Source organism: Rutidosis leptorrhynchoides, unplaced genomic scaffold (genome assembly GCF_046630445.1).
Source record: "Rutidosis leptorrhynchoides isolate AG116_Rl617_1_P2 unplaced genomic scaffold, CSIRO_AGI_Rlap_v1 contig88, whole genome shotgun sequence".
In the NCBI taxonomy this organism is placed as follows: Eukaryota; Viridiplantae; Streptophyta; class Magnoliopsida; order Asterales; family Asteraceae; genus Rutidosis; species Rutidosis leptorrhynchoides.
The window spans coordinates 38,011-53,959 of NW_027266880.1; the positions used below are offsets into that span (position 1 = coordinate 38,011).

The 15,949-nt window shown below is 37.0% G+C and overlaps 2 pseudogenes; both read right to left on the bottom strand.

The window, feature by feature from the left end:
• Positions 1 to 5,372: 5,372 nt before the first annotated feature.
• On the bottom strand, positions 5,373 to 7,991 carry LOC139885219 (uncharacterized; annotated as a pseudogene).
• Positions 7,992 to 9,685: 1,694 nt separating this feature from the next.
• LOC139885220 (uncharacterized) lies at positions 9,686 to 14,528 on the bottom strand (annotated as a pseudogene).
• Positions 14,529 to 15,949: the final 1,421 nt, after the last annotated feature.

Below are 15,949 nucleotides of genomic sequence, written 5' to 3' on the forward strand. Positions count from 1 at the left end.
TTCTCTGAGCTAAGGAGCTCGTCGACAAATGGTGGCGGGAATGGATAATTCTCTAAATAAAATAAAATAAACTAAAATCTCTCTCAAAAATTGTGGAAAAACATAATCCCTCAAAATGGCCATATAATTATTTGATCCTACATAATTACATGTAAATTAGAGACTTTATTTACACAATTTTAATTTCGATATTTTCATAAAAATTGGTATAATTACATAATATAATTTTTTCTCATCATATTATTTATATTTTATAATTTAAAATTATACATACCAATTATACATAACATTTGTAATTATAATGTAATACGCGGTACTAACTATTAACCAAAAGGCAAAAAGAAAAATTCATACCTAATTACATAGACATATAATTACACTCTAATTATTACACAATCACATTGACTTCCAAACAGACAATATATTACGAAAATATTACGAAAACTTCATGTATTTTGGGACAGAAACAATATTCAATATTAAAAAAAGGAAAAATTGAAAAATAATAATTTTAGAATACGGGGATTATTTGACTTTATAATTTACACATGGCAATAATAATTGAAAAATCTTAGAGATGATAGTTAATTTTTTTTTAAAATTTATTTTAATTATAAATTTAATTGTAAATTTTATTGTCAAATCAATATTCGACATATGACGTTTTATTAATGAATAGTAATTTAACATATGTTTTATAATTTTGAGTTTAATTAAGTTTTAAGTTACAATTTAAAGTCAATGATATTATTTTTTTTCCTATTTTAATTAGAAAATCAAAACACAATAATAACATAATGATTTCTAATAAAATTCTACCAATTACTTTTTTCTAATATAATAATTTTATTCCTAATCAATTTCCTATCTATTATTTAAAAAATTATTTCTAATTAAATTATAATATATTTTTTTCTAATTTTTCATCAAACTATTATTTCTCATGAAAATCGATTATATTTTTTTCTATTCTTAATTAAAACGGGCATATATTATTTTCAAACAATTAGAACAACTAAATTGATTAGATGCAATTATAAATTTTATTACGAAATCAAATCTTAATATATAATTTTTATCTTTTACTATGTTTATTATTTTTAAAAATAAAATAAATTTTAAATTTAATAGGATTGTAGATTTTGAAATCAAATCAAAATAATTATAATTGATATCAAGTTAAAATAATTTTATTTTAATATAATATTTTATATAAATTTAATAATATTTAAGACAAATAATTATTATATAATTTTTATATGATATATATTTAAATTATTATTTTTTAAAGATATAGACTTTAAGTCCAACAGATGGGTCACACACATGACAATAAATTAATTATCATCGAACAATCTTCGTTTTGTATTATGAATTATTAAGAAAGTTGAAGAGGTACTGTAACTATTAAATGATAATAATTGGAACAATGATTAGTCTCACGCGATCAGGACGGTCGGCTGTGATATATATCGGGAGACTATAAAAACAGGTTACTTGCACATAAAACAAATCATCAACCATCTTCGTTGCATTGACTACCTGCGATTTTTCTCAAAGGTGTGATTTTTCTTTTTGTAATTAACTCTGTTTTGTCGAATCGAATGTGATACTGATAATGCTTCCTGCTGCACAAATATAACAAAAAGTTGCAAACTTTTCTCTTAATTTTCCTAATTTTATAACTATGGCTGACACCATGTTAATTGTTAGTACATGAATAGAGCTTCTTGTTAAGTCGATGTTGTTGCTTTTTGTTTATGCTAATTCAATTAGATATCTCTGAAATTGTATTTGCTTACTTCATAGTATCCTTTTTAGTTTTGATTTTATGACTTTTAAATGCAAACCAGATGGAGACGTACTCAGAGTCGAAAGGTGACAATGGAAAAGATATTGAGAATGAAGATTTGTTTAGCGACCTTCCAGACTCCGTAGCTCATCATATTGTCTTTTTTTGACGATTGAAGACATTGCTAAGTTGAGCTTGACATCTAAGAATTACAAAGAGTTATGCCTCTCAGTTCCATCCTTCATTATTGATTCTGCCCTGATCAGCTCGGCAGTTACATCTCCTGCTCGAAGAGAGAAACTAACTAGCTTAGTTATTCGATGGTCTGATGTGCAATTATCTTATAATGAATCGTGTCGCATTCAATCGCTGTTGCCCGATGCGATTCAGTGTCAGGTAAATGAAATTGATTTATGTTTGGGGCTCGACCTTGGAGTATTTGTGATACCATCGGACTTATTTTATTGCGAATCTTTGAGAAGTCAACTTGAAGAATGGCAAAATTGTCTTGCCCTGCCCGTGCCCGTATCTATTTTCTCACCTGCAAAACTCATATCTTAAAAGTGTTGTTGTCGATTATGCGGGGTTCAGAGGGTGGATTTCCAATTTTTGCAAGCTTTTGAAGGAACTGCGCCTTGAACAGTTTTCTGGGATAAGTGAACTTAAGATCTCAAGTTCATCACTTCAACATATACGGATTTTTTCGTGTCCATTTGGCCAGATTGACATCTCTGCTCAATCACTTGAACATATAGAGCTCTATAAACCATTTAGCTCATCAAGTACGGTATCGTTGAATATCTGTGCTCCAAATGTCTTGTCACTGTTCTGGCTTCACTTTTCTACAAATTCTTACTCTTTGGGGACGATGAATATGTTGCGGGATGTTGCACTCTTTGGGGACGATATGGATACAAGAGTAAGATTACATCTCTTGCATTATCTATACACGTATATACTTTTTAAATTTGACAAAACATCCTATTGTCTCCATATTAGAGGAATTGGAGGAATTGGAAATAGGACTTAGTGGTGGGAAGAACGAAGAAGGGTTCATGGAGTATTTACTCGAGCATGCATCGAAACTGAAGAAAGTCGTCATTTGTGGACCTTTTTTGCCTAGGAAAATTGCATCCATACTGATTAATGCAGCCAAGGAAGGAAAGATGGAGCTGGTCTTAGAGGAATAATTTAGCTGGAGTAAATTTAAAGCCTCTAATTGATCAAGTAATGAAATATAGAAGTGAGGCTATTTTATTGAATAGGCCATTGAATCATCCAGAAGTTGTCAAAGCCAAGTGTCATTGCGGTCGACGTCTCTCTCTGCATTATGATATTATTCCAATATAAAAGCTTAAACTGATACTCCTAGTTGGTAACTGCACCGGATTGTCGAGGTTTTTCGGTTTCTTGTCTTTCAAGTTATAATGTCTATTTAGATTACGACAAATGAGATATTCTTAATAAATTGATCAAACATTTGATAACTGATAGTACTTACAAATATGAAGTTACATTAAAATTCAAAATTATGCTGTTCAAAGAATAAAATGATCATCATACTGAAGAATCATTATGCATGGTATTGTCGACATTGCGTCGAGCTTTCCTCGTCTTAGACTCATCGAGATAATTCTGATAAATGTAAGTGGCAAAACCCCAACAGGAAAGAAGCAGAGCAATAATATTAATTTGAACCATTCATTTTGTCATGGAAAACTACAACAGCAGCTAGAGGAGTAACAGCCAAAGAGATCAGCATACTAATCACATTGGAGAATAGAGAAGAGGCCACGAAAATCAATCCGACAACACCAACATCACAAACCTGCCACGAATTCAAAAGCACATGCCTTTGCTTCTTCCATCCCCTCTTTCTATTCAATAGACATAGAGAAATCTGCTGAATCCCTAGAAAAGCTATCTATTCCAACTTTGATCAATAACTCTCGACTCCGATTCCACAGTGTTCTGATTTATGATCACTTAATGAGGATTTATGCTTGGATGAAGGCAAATGCTCATCAGCTGCCTGCAACTTTCTTTTCCTACTGGTGCTCACCTCGACGATCATGTGGACTGCTTTATTCACTTGAAACCTAAGAAATGAATGAATATAGCATATATAAAGTTCTTTTTTTTTTTGGAAAATAAAATTATATAAAAGTTGATCTTAAATATATAATAATAATAATAATAAATATTAAAAAGTTATTTATTAGTATTTTTTGTAACACGATCGGAAATGAGCCCTATAGTAGTTAGGAGTAATTTGTTATACATTAATAAATAAGAGGATCTATATTGGTCGGGTCGGGTCCGGCCAGGCTCAGATTTACAATAACAAGGACATGAATCTATAAAGAGTACCCGACTGATCAAACCCTCTTCGTTACATTGATCAAGCTCCGATTTTTTCTTTGTTTGTGCTCCGATTGGCTCTCATAGGTGCGATTTTTTACTTCCTTGTATATGACTTAGTTGCTATTTGATTTAGAAGTATATTTCGAACAATTTAGTAAATTTTCTGTCATGTCATTAAACAGTATTAGGCAGAGTTCGACCATTTAGTTAAACTAGGGAGCGCGTGATTCTTTCAATTGTCTGATATGCTGTCGAAAAGTTCGAACATTCTCTATTTGCCTAGTTTATAATTGGTTTTTATGACTTCAAATCCAAGACAGATGGAGATGTACTCAGATTTAAAAAGATGCAAACATGACAATGGAAAAGATATTGAGAATGAAGATAAGTTTAGCAGCCTTCCAGACTCGGTAACTCATCATATTGTCTTTTTTGACGATTGAAGACATTGCTAAGTTGAGCTTGACATCTAAGAAATGCAAAGAGTTATGCCTATCAGTTCCATCCTTAATTGTTGATTCTGCCCTGATCAGCTCGGCTGTTACATCTCCTGCTCGAAGAATTCCATTTATGGATTTTCTTGTCAGTTTACTAATATATCGTCGCAGAGAGAAACTAACTAGCTTAGTTATTCGGTGGTCTGATGTAAAATCTGTATGCATCCAAGCAGTCCACATGACCGTCGTGGTGAAGAAAAGAAAATTGCAGGCAGCTGATGAGCATTTGCCTTCATCCAAGCATAAATCCTCATGAAGTGATCATGAGCTGCTGCTATTTCAATTAGGAAATGGAGAAATATCAGAACAATGTCAAATCGGAGTCGAGAATTGTTGATCAAAGTACTGAATCTGCAATAGATAGCTTTTCTAGGGATTCAGCAGATTTCTCTATGTCTATTGAATCGAAACAGGAGATGGAAGAAGCAAAGGCATGTGATTTCATTTTTTATTTTTTCTTTCTAGTTATTGCTATAGTAAGAAATGAGAGAAATAGAGAAAGAATCAAATTAGACGGTGAGTTCAATTCTAACGAACGGACCAAAACATACGTAGAAGTCATACATTTTAGAAAAATTAACATCAATCATACACATAACCAAAACATACGAGAAGTCATACATAGTTTTTTTCCATTTCATGTTCTTATTCTAGAAACGAGAAAGACAACAACTACTAAATCAACGTTAATATAGTCTATTTTCTCTCTCCTTGCACGTTTAGGAAACATTTTCCTCCTTCACTCTGTTAAAAATCTCCACATCATCAAACCCTGGAAATGAATCAAAAACAAGGTCATGGTCATTGCAAGGAACTATAATTGTTGCCAAGTCCATAGTAGATTCTCAAAATTTACCTGAACCTAGAACTTCAGCGTCGTCATATGGAGGTCCTATCTGCGTAGGGTACGCAGAAGGAGGTTCTAGTGCCATCCAATCTGAACTCCCAAAGTCCTCCGAACAAACAATCCAATCTTCCACAAGACTAAAGCAGTCATATGATATGGGGTCATTTGAGTTAGGTTCTGTGTTCTTATCCAACCTGTAAGAAAAGCAAGTATCATGAATTTCTATTATACAGTATCTTCAAAACCATCCACAGTCAGCATATGTGTAAAGTTTGAGTTTCTACTTACAAGTCTCTCAGACGCAAATTGTTTCGAACAAAGATTAGGTCGTTGACCCGTTGACGCTCTAGGCAGTTGCGAGTGTCATGGATTTGTCCAGAAGGAAGGAGATGGCGCACATACCCAGTCGAACCACAAGTTTGACCGAGAACACGGATAGCTAAACGTGCCAAATTTGGGCAACTTCCTCCATATGTTGACCACCACTCGGCTATCATACAAGAAGACACAAAAAGAAAAAACTTTAGTCGAGCTTCGAACTTGGAGTAAAAATAAAATATAACAGCAATAAAGGATCCAGACGAGGGAAAGAAGGTGGAAATGCAAATAACGTAATATTTATTGGTAATCTATATGCAATAATCGCACTGCTATCACATATTTATCTGTAGAGCTGAAATAATGGAAAAGTATCAAGAGAGAGAGGATCCTCACCAGGGAGCAGAGTGTCTTTAGCTCTGACCGCCATCTTCCTACCAAAATCTCCAGATGCATTCTTGTATGAGGTTATCTCCTTGATGATTTTATCTTGGACACTGATATCAGGAACCAATCTCTCTATGCAATCAAACATTCCTGACACTATGTCACTAGGCATATCTCCTTCGACACTATAGAAGAATTTGGGGTTGAGATAAAAGCCAGCTGCATGAAGGGGGTTTTTCCATTGCTGTTCCCACCATTGATCTATGATGTTCCAATATGGCATATAACCCTCCTTCTTATCAAGTTCTTTCTTAATTGCTTCTTTTGCTCTATACATTGCTGCGAAGATATATCCCAGTGAAGGCTTCTTCTCATTCCTAACTATTCTCAGAACTCTCAGTACAGGCTCAGCCAAACAGACAATTAACTCACACGAGGACCAAAATGACTCATTGCTAATTATATCAAGCATTTCCAGTCCCCCAGCTTGCTTTGAATAAGGGCAGTCCATCCACTCCTGTGACGTAACCATGGATTGCAAATTGTGCCTCTGATTAAGCATCCTTTTGATTGTCGAAAAGCTTGTGGAATGTGGAGTTAATCCAGGTTGAACAATATCATTGCCGCCAACAAACCTTCGCATCATGTTCAAAACCACACTATGGTTGTAGACAAATCTGGTAACAGATTTAGCTTGTTCAATCGTCGTATTCATCCACTCCATTTTTGCAAAATCTTCAAGTATCAACTCCAAAGAGTGAGCTGCACAAGGACTCCAATAGAGGTTAGGAAAAGAATCGGCCAACTTTTTACCAGCAGCAGTATATTGTTCGTCACCATTGGTGATCACCTGGAGCACATTCTTCTCTCCAACCTCTTCCACGACTTGCTTAAGGAATTCATATAGAGCTTCCGAGGAACTAATAACAGCCGAAGCATCAACAGATTTCAAAACACGATTCCTTCAGGGCTCTGTACGAAAACACTTAGCAAGGTTCTACCCATCTCTGTATTCCATTGATCAACTAGGACGGAACAACCTGTCTTACTCCATGTAGCCATAGTTTCATGAAAAACACCCTTCGCTTCTTCAACTGAATTCTTCAATATCCAACCACGGAGATCGTGCTGCGACGGCGGAATGCCTCTCGATCCAGCCGAAACGATTGCTTGAACCATTGGCTGGAAATAAACCGAGTTCACAGCATCTAAAGGTGCTCCAATATCATACATGAACCGAGCTACTGCCATTTGCATATTCTCATTTAACTTGCTTTCATCTAGCCCGATTACTTCAATATCCACAGCATTTCCAATTACTTCAATTGTCCCTTTAGCTTTCTTCCTATAATCTCTTCCTTGGTTACCTACGATATCAACTGGCAGACTTGAGAGAGGCTCGGGTGTGAGAGGACTTCCGAACCTGTGCAGAGTAGTATTATTAACATCATAGTGATTAGCAACCAACACATCAACTTCACTCAAGGTTGCATTGATGTTTTCGTTTTCCTCAGCTAACTCTTGCTTCTTCCTCTTCTTCACAGCAGATGCACTCGAATTTACTAAACTTTCCTGCATTTCGAAACGAACATCCGGTGGAACCTTGGAACAAGTAGCTGCATTACCCTTTTGACAAGCTAAGTGTGCCTTAATCCTGTGAATCCCACCACCCTTGAACAATTTAAACAGAACACGCACTTGAGGAATAATTTGTCCTCGATTTGAGCATTTCGCAGTATTTCCAGGCCGGGTCACGCTTTTGAGGTGTTAAAGCTACACGTTCCATTTCCATCTCCGAAGTCGCCATTTTTCAGCAACCTGAACATTTACAAATTTCACAAAAAGGGAATTACGAAAGGAGGAGCTTAACATAATAAACTGCATATCATCTTCTTCAGATGAACGGATCGCTAACAGGATTATCAAAGTAAGAGCTTTAAAAAAAAAAATCAAATTGAATACAAAATCAAATGCATGACTATCTAACAACTTCAGCTGACGGAGATAGAAAACCCCAAAATCGATGTCATAATACCCAAAACCCCAAATCAAAATCGATATGATCTTCTCCATATGAACGGATCGTCAAGTAAAACGACGCAGCATCTCAATAGTATTATCAAAGTAAAAGCTTAAAAAATCATTTTTTTACAAAAATCAAATGCTCATATCTAACAATTTCAGCTGACGGCGATAAGAAAAACCCAAAATCGATATTACCCAAAACCCCAAAATCAAATAATTACCCAGTAATATAATGAAACAATCAAATTAAATTTATGATAAAGGAAACAAAAGGGTACACAAATCAAGATGTGATTATGGAGGGAAAAAAAAATTTTGAAGGAGGGAAAGGAATTGCTCACTTGATTTTTTGGGTTCTTCTTCAGTTGATTGATTTGAATCGCGATTTGGTTTGCAGAGAGACGGTGTGGAAATTGGGATTGAGAAGAAAAGCCGATAGGTTTTGATTTACCGGATGGACCGGTTAGGTTTGAATTTAAATGATTTTTTTTTTTTTTCTACATGGTTTTTTCTGATAAGCCATTTCCATACGAGCCCATAATATAGATCCACTTATATGGAAAATGGGTCGGGTCGGGCCGAGCTGAGCTTTTCTTACAAACTCTTTGGTCGCACAGTAATAGAGATAGCAATGAGTATTAGGCAACGGGTAATCCACTGGTATGATATCCGATCTTATTATCCTCGAAGGACATCCGACTGTTTCAACCCGATTGGGTATGAAGTTGGTAACGGGTCGAATAGTATTCGGATATTATGATAAATCTGACGGGTATCCATTTAGATATCAGATTTTATATAATCGAATGTTATAATCGAATGTTTGATTGGATACTCATTGATATTTTATATGGGATGTCCATTAAATTTTAATTTTTTCAAGTCAAATCTCAATTTTTTATTTCAAATGAAATTGGGTATTTTTTTATAGAGTTTGATGCCTGCTCGGATACCCGGACATTTGGATACCCGATAAGACAAGTCGGATTCGGATACGGGTCATCTCAGGTATTCGACCCGTCTGAAATCCCAAAATGGGTCGAAAACAAATGGAAAGTTTTGTTCTTTCTCTGTGACAGACTGTGTTCTTCTTCTTCTCAAAGTCAAAGTCGCTTCCTCATATTCATAACAACTTACAAGGTTATGAATCTATGAAGAATACCCGATTTTGATCAAACCCCTCTTCGTTACATTGATATAGCTGCCATTTTCTCTTTGTTTGTTCTCCGATTAGCTCTCGCAGGTGCGATTTCTGTTTACTTCCTAGTATGACTTGCTGGCTATTTGAGTTTAGAATTATATATATGGTCGAAATCATTTTCACAATTTTTTTAAATTCTGCGTCATGCCATCATTAAACAGTAGTAGTTCAACCATGGCTTAATTCGTTTTGTCGAATTGATTGTGTTGATGCTGTTACTTCTTTTGATTCCCTTTTGTCAAAGTGTGATTCTTTCAATTGTCTGATTTGCTGTCAAATGCAAGCCCAGATGGAGATACACTCTGTGTTGAAAAGATGCAAACATGACAATGGTAAAGATATTGAGGATGAAGATATGTTTAGCAACTTTCCGGACTCCGTAACAAATCATATTCTGTCTTTTTTGACGATTGAAGACATTGCTAAGTTCAGCTTGACATCTAATAAATACGAAGATATATGCCTCTCAGTTCCATCCTTAGTTATTGATTCTTCCTTGATCAGCTCGGCTGTTAAATCCTCTGCTCGAAGAATTCCATTTATGGATTCTCTTGTGAGTTTACTAATTCATCGCGGCATAGAGAAACTGACGAGCTTAGTTATTCGATGGTCTGATGTCCAACTATCTTATAACGAGACATGTCGCATCCATTCTATGAAATTGATCTACGTTTGAAGCTCGACCTTGGAGTATTTGTGATACCATCAGACTTGTTTTATTGCGAGTCTTTGAGATCTCTCAAAGTCAACTTGACGAATGGTAAACTTGGCTTGCCCTGCCCATATCTGTTTTCTCACCTCCAAACCTTACATCTTAAAAAGTGTCAAGGAAACAGAATATCGAACTCTAACAAGAAATTTTACTTACCCTTCTCTGGATGACATCAGACATCTTAGATCCAATATTTGAACGGCCACTAGAGCTAACGGCTTTACCATCTGAAACTTCCCTGGGATATTCAGTAGGGTGCATTACTTATATGGTGTGTAGCCTTAAAAAGTGAACACCACATAGAGCTCACGGAAATGCCAATGCCGGATGATTTAATCTTAATTAAGAATCATCCGACAATGCCATTGCTGGATGATTTATGAGCTTAATTAAAAAAAGAAATACGTGGCACATTTACATTCGTCGGATAAGGAAATCATCCTGGTTTGGCATTGCCACATGATTTATGAGCGTAATTAAAATCGTAATTAAGCTTAAAATTCCTAATTAATAGAAATCGTCCGGCATTGGCATTGGCATTTATGTTTCCCTCCGCCATTTTTTCCCCGCCATTTTTTCTCCCGTCTTGTTAACCTTTTAGGGTTTGACCCCATTTTTGTAATTAACTCGTATTCAGTACCCTCATCTGCAGGAGCAGAATTGTTTGATCGGGGCTTTGATGTGCTTCTCCTCGAAGGCAAATTCTGCCTGTTCTTTGAGGATGGTAAAGCATTTGGTTCATCAGATGCCTTTGCTTGAGGCACACTCTTCAACTGTGGTCGATATTTCTGCTCAGCCTGGACGGCCAGCCGTGATAATTCTCCCCGTTGAAAAGAGGGGCCCGCAACGCCTTTCTCCTCCAACTTTTCCTTGGTCGGATGTGGTCGGCGACGAATACTACGTTTTCGTTTGAATTTGGGTTGCACAACTTGATCTTTTTCACCTACATCGTGATCTTGTGCCCCATTACCAGATTGCTGGTGGTCCACATGAGAATCTCCAGATAATGCAATTTCTCCTTCCTCCAATTCATCTAGCTGTTAAAATTATAAGAATATAAGCAGAGAGAACACGGAAGAGAAAACTTCTTGATTACAAACAATCAAATAGAATGGATAAGCACATACCAGTCTTCTTATTAAAATTCTTCTATGAAGCTTGCTTATTACATTATTGCACTGCAAGTGAAGAGGAGTTGTTCATTACTTAGCAGCACGTGCAATATAGAACTCCAAGAGGCAGGAGGAGAGAGAAGAAGAGAGAATAAAGATTAAAAAGTGTTCAAGGAAACACAATATCGAACTCTAACAAGAAATTTAACTTACCCTTCTCTGGATGACATCAGACATCTTAGATCCAATATTTGAACGGCCACTAGAGCTCACAGCTTTACTATCTGAAACTTCCCTGGGGTATTCAGCACCCTCATCTACAGGAGCAGAAGTGTTTGATCGGGGCTTTGATGTGCTTCTCCTCGAAGGCAAATTCTGCCTGTTCTTCGAGGATGGTAAAGCATTTGGTTCATCAAATGCCTTTGCTTGAGGCACACTCTTCAACTGCGGCCGATATTTCTGCTCGGCCTGGACGGCCAGCCGTGATAATTCTTCCCGTCGAAAAGAGGGGCCCGCATTGCCTTTCTTCTCCAACTTTTCCTTGGTCGGATGTGGTCGGCGACGAATACTACGTTTTCGTTTGAACTTGGGTTGCACAACTAGATCTTTTTCACCTTCATGTCGATCTTGTACCCCACTGCCAGATTGCTGGTGGTCCACATGAGAATCTCCAGATAATGCAATTTCTCCTTCCTCCAATTCATCTAGCTGTTAAAATTATAAGAATATGAGGAGAGAGAACATGGAAGAGAAAACTTCTTGATTACAAACTTGACTTGCCATGCCCGTATCGTCATGAGGTCCTGTCTGCGTAGGGTACGCACAAGGTGGTTCTAGTGCCATCCAGTCTGAACTCCCATAGTCCTCCGAACAAACAATCCAATCTTCCACAAGACGAAGACAGTCATATGATATGGGGTCATTCGAATTAGGTTTTGTGTTCTTATCTAACCTGTAAGAAAAGTAAGTGAAGCAAGAATCGAAACTTCTCTTATAAAGTAAATCCAAAACCATCCAGTCAGCATGTGTAAAGTTTGAGTTTCTACTTACAAGTCTCTCAGACGCAAATTGTTTCGAACAAAGATTAGGTCGTTGACCCGTTGACGCTCAAGGCAGTTGCGTGTGTCATGGATTTGTCCAGAAGGAAGGAGATGGCGCACATACCCAGTTGAACCGCAAGTTTGACCGAGAACACGGACAGCTAGACGTGCCAAATTTGGGCAACTTCCTCCATATGTTGACCACCACTCCACTATCAGACAGGAATACACAAAAAAGAAAAAACTTCAGTCGAGCTCCGAACTTGGAGTAAAATAAAATGTAACAGCAATAAAGGATCCATGCGAGAGGAAAGAAGGTGGAAATGCAAATAACATAATATTTATTAGTAATCTATATGCAATCATTGCACTGCTATCACATACTTATCTGTCGAGCTGAAATGATGGAAAAGTATCAAGAGAGGATCCTCACCAGGAGCAGAGTTTCTTTAGCTCTGACCGTCATCTTCCTACCAAAATCTCCAGACGCATTCTTGTATGAGGTTATCTCCTTGATGATTTTATCTTGGACACTGATATCGGGAACCAATCTCTCTATGCAATCAAACATTCCCGATACTATGTTGCTAGGCATATCTCCTTCGACGCTATAGAAGAATTTGGGATTGAGATAAAAGCCAGCTGCATGAAGGGGGTTTTTCCAGTGCTGTTCCCACCATTGATCTATGATGTTCCAATATGGCATATAAGCCTCCTTCTTATCAAGTTCTTTCTTAATTGCTTCTTTTGCTCTATACATTGCCGCGAAGATATATCCCAGTGAAGGCTTCTTCTCATTCCTAACTATTCTCAGAACTCTTATTACAGGGTCAGCCAAACGGACTATTAACTCGCACGAGGACCAAAATGACTCATTGCTAATTATATCAAGCATTTCCAGTCCCCCAGCTTGCTTTGAATTAGGGCAGTCCATCCACTCCTGTGACATAACCATGGATTGCAAATTGTGTCTCTGATTAAGCATCCTTTTGATTGTCGAAAAGCTTGTGGAATGTGGAGTTAATCCAGTTGAACAATATCATTGCCATAAACAAACCTTCGCATTAAGTTCAAGACCACACTATGGTTGTAGGCAAATCGGGTAACAGATTTAGCTTGTTCAATCGTCGTATTTCCACTCCATTTTTGCAAAATCTTCAAGTATCAACTCCAAAGAGTGAGCTGCACAAGGACTCCAATAGAGGTTAGGAAAAGAATCGGCCAACTTTTTACCAGCAGCAATATATTGTTCGTCACCATTGGTGATCACCTGGAGCACATTCTTCTCTCCAGCCTCTTCCACCGCTTGCTTAAGGAATGCATATAGAGCGTCCGAGGAACTAATAACAGCCGAAGCATCAACAGATTTCAAAAACACGATTCCTTCAGGGCTCTGTACAAAAACACTTAGCAAGGTTCTACCCATCTCTGTATTCCATTGATCAACTAGGACGGAACAACCTCTCTTACTCCATGTAGCCATAGTTTCATGAAAAACACCCTTCGCTTCTTCAACTGAATTCTTCAATATCCAACCACGGAGATCGTGCTGCGACGGCGGAACGCCTCTCGATCCAGCCGAAACGATTGCTTGAACCATTGGCTGGAAATAAACCGAGCTCACAGCATCTGAAGGTGCTCCAATATCATACATGAACCGAGCTACTGCCATTTGCATATTCTGATTTAACTTGCTTTCATCTAGCCCGATTACTTCAATATCCACAGCATTTCCAATTACTTCAATTGTCCCTTTAGCTTTCTTCCTATAATCTCTTCCTTGATTACCTACGATATCAACTGGCAGACTTGAGAGAGGCTCAGGTGTGAGAGGACTTCCGAACCTGTGCGGAGTAGTATTATTAACATCATAGTGATTCGCAACCAACACGTCAACTTCACTTAAGGTTGCGCTGATGTTTTCGTGTTCCTCAGCTAACTCTTGCTTCTTCCTCTTCTTCACAGCAGATGCACTCGAATTTACTAAACTTTCCTGCATTTCAAGACGAACATCCGGTGGAACCTTGGAACAAGTAGTTGCATTACCCATTTGGCAAGCTAAGTGTTCCTTAATCCTGTGAATCCCACCACCCTTGAACACTTTTAAACAGAACACGCACTTGAGGAATAATTTGTCCTCAGATTCGAGCATTTCGCAGTATTTCCAGGCCGGGTCACGCTTTTGAGGTGTTAAAGCTACACGATCCATCTCCGAAGTCGACAATTGACTCATTTCAGCAACCTAAAGAACATTTACAAGTTCCACAAAAAGGGAATTACAACAAAAAAACCAGTCAACATATATCCAGCTATGAGCTTAACATAACAAACAACATGTCATCTTCTTCTTCATATGAACAAATCGTCAAGTAAAACGAAGTAGCTCCATAGTATTATCAAAGTAAGAGCTTAAAAAAATCAAATTTTCACAAAAAATCAAATGCTCATTTCTAACAATTTCAGCTGACGGCGATAAGAAAAACCCAAAATCGTTATTACCCAAAATCAAATAATTACCCAGTAATATAATGAAACAATCAAATCAAATTTATGATAAAGGAAGCAAAAGGGTACACAAATCAACATGTGATTATGGAGGGAAAAGAAAGAAATTTTGAAGGAGGGAAAGGAATTGCTCACCTGATTTTTTGGGTTTTTCTTCAGTTTGATTGATTTGAATCGCGATTTGGTTTGCAGAGAGAGCGAGCGGTGGGAAGAAATTGGGATTATTGCAAAGAAAGTCGATATGTTTTGATTTACCGGATGGACCGGTTAGGTTTGAATTTAAATGATTTTTTTTTTTCTGATAGTTTTCTGATAGCCTAAACGGGTCGGGTCGGGTTGGTCTTTTCTGACATTGATCATCAAGCTGACTAATTCCCAAATCAAATTACGGATTACCCAGTATAATTAATGAATCTATGAAGAATACCCAACTGATGAAACCCTCTTCGTTACATTGATCAAGCTGCGATTTTGATTTCTGTTCGTGCTCTGATTGGCTCTCATAGGTGCGATTTCTGTTTACTTCCTTGTATATGAGTTAGTTGCTATTTGAGTTTAGAATTATATATATCTGGTCGGAATCATTTTCCCCAGTTAGTTGCTATTTGAGTTTAGAATTGCATCTCTGGCAATAGGTGCGATTCCTGAATATTAAGCTTCGAAGCTTTTATGATAGAGTAAGATTGCATCTCTGGCAAATTGTTTTCATGTTTTTACTTTTCATTGGTCTTCATATTATGGTCTAATTACTCAGTTTGTGGTGGTGTTTTACTATCTTCTGTTGTTGGTTGGAACTATATAATTTGTTTATTGGCATCAATAGGTCGAGTATCCATCATAAAATCTAACTAGTACTTTTTTTAGGAAACGGAATTGCCCTCCTCCACTCACACATCTGGATTTGATGCAAAATTTTGGGAAACACAACTTATTGTTCATTAAAGGATTAGAGGAATTGTCGATAGAATTTGTAGGAGTGAAGAACGAAAAAGGGTTCGTGGAGTATTTACTCAAGCATGCATCGAAACTGAAGAAAGTCGTCATCTTCGGTGGACTGTCTTTGCCTAGGAAAATTGCATCCATGCTGATTGATGCAGCCAATGTAGGAAAGATGAAGGTGGAGTTAAAGCCTCTAACTGATTCTGTGGA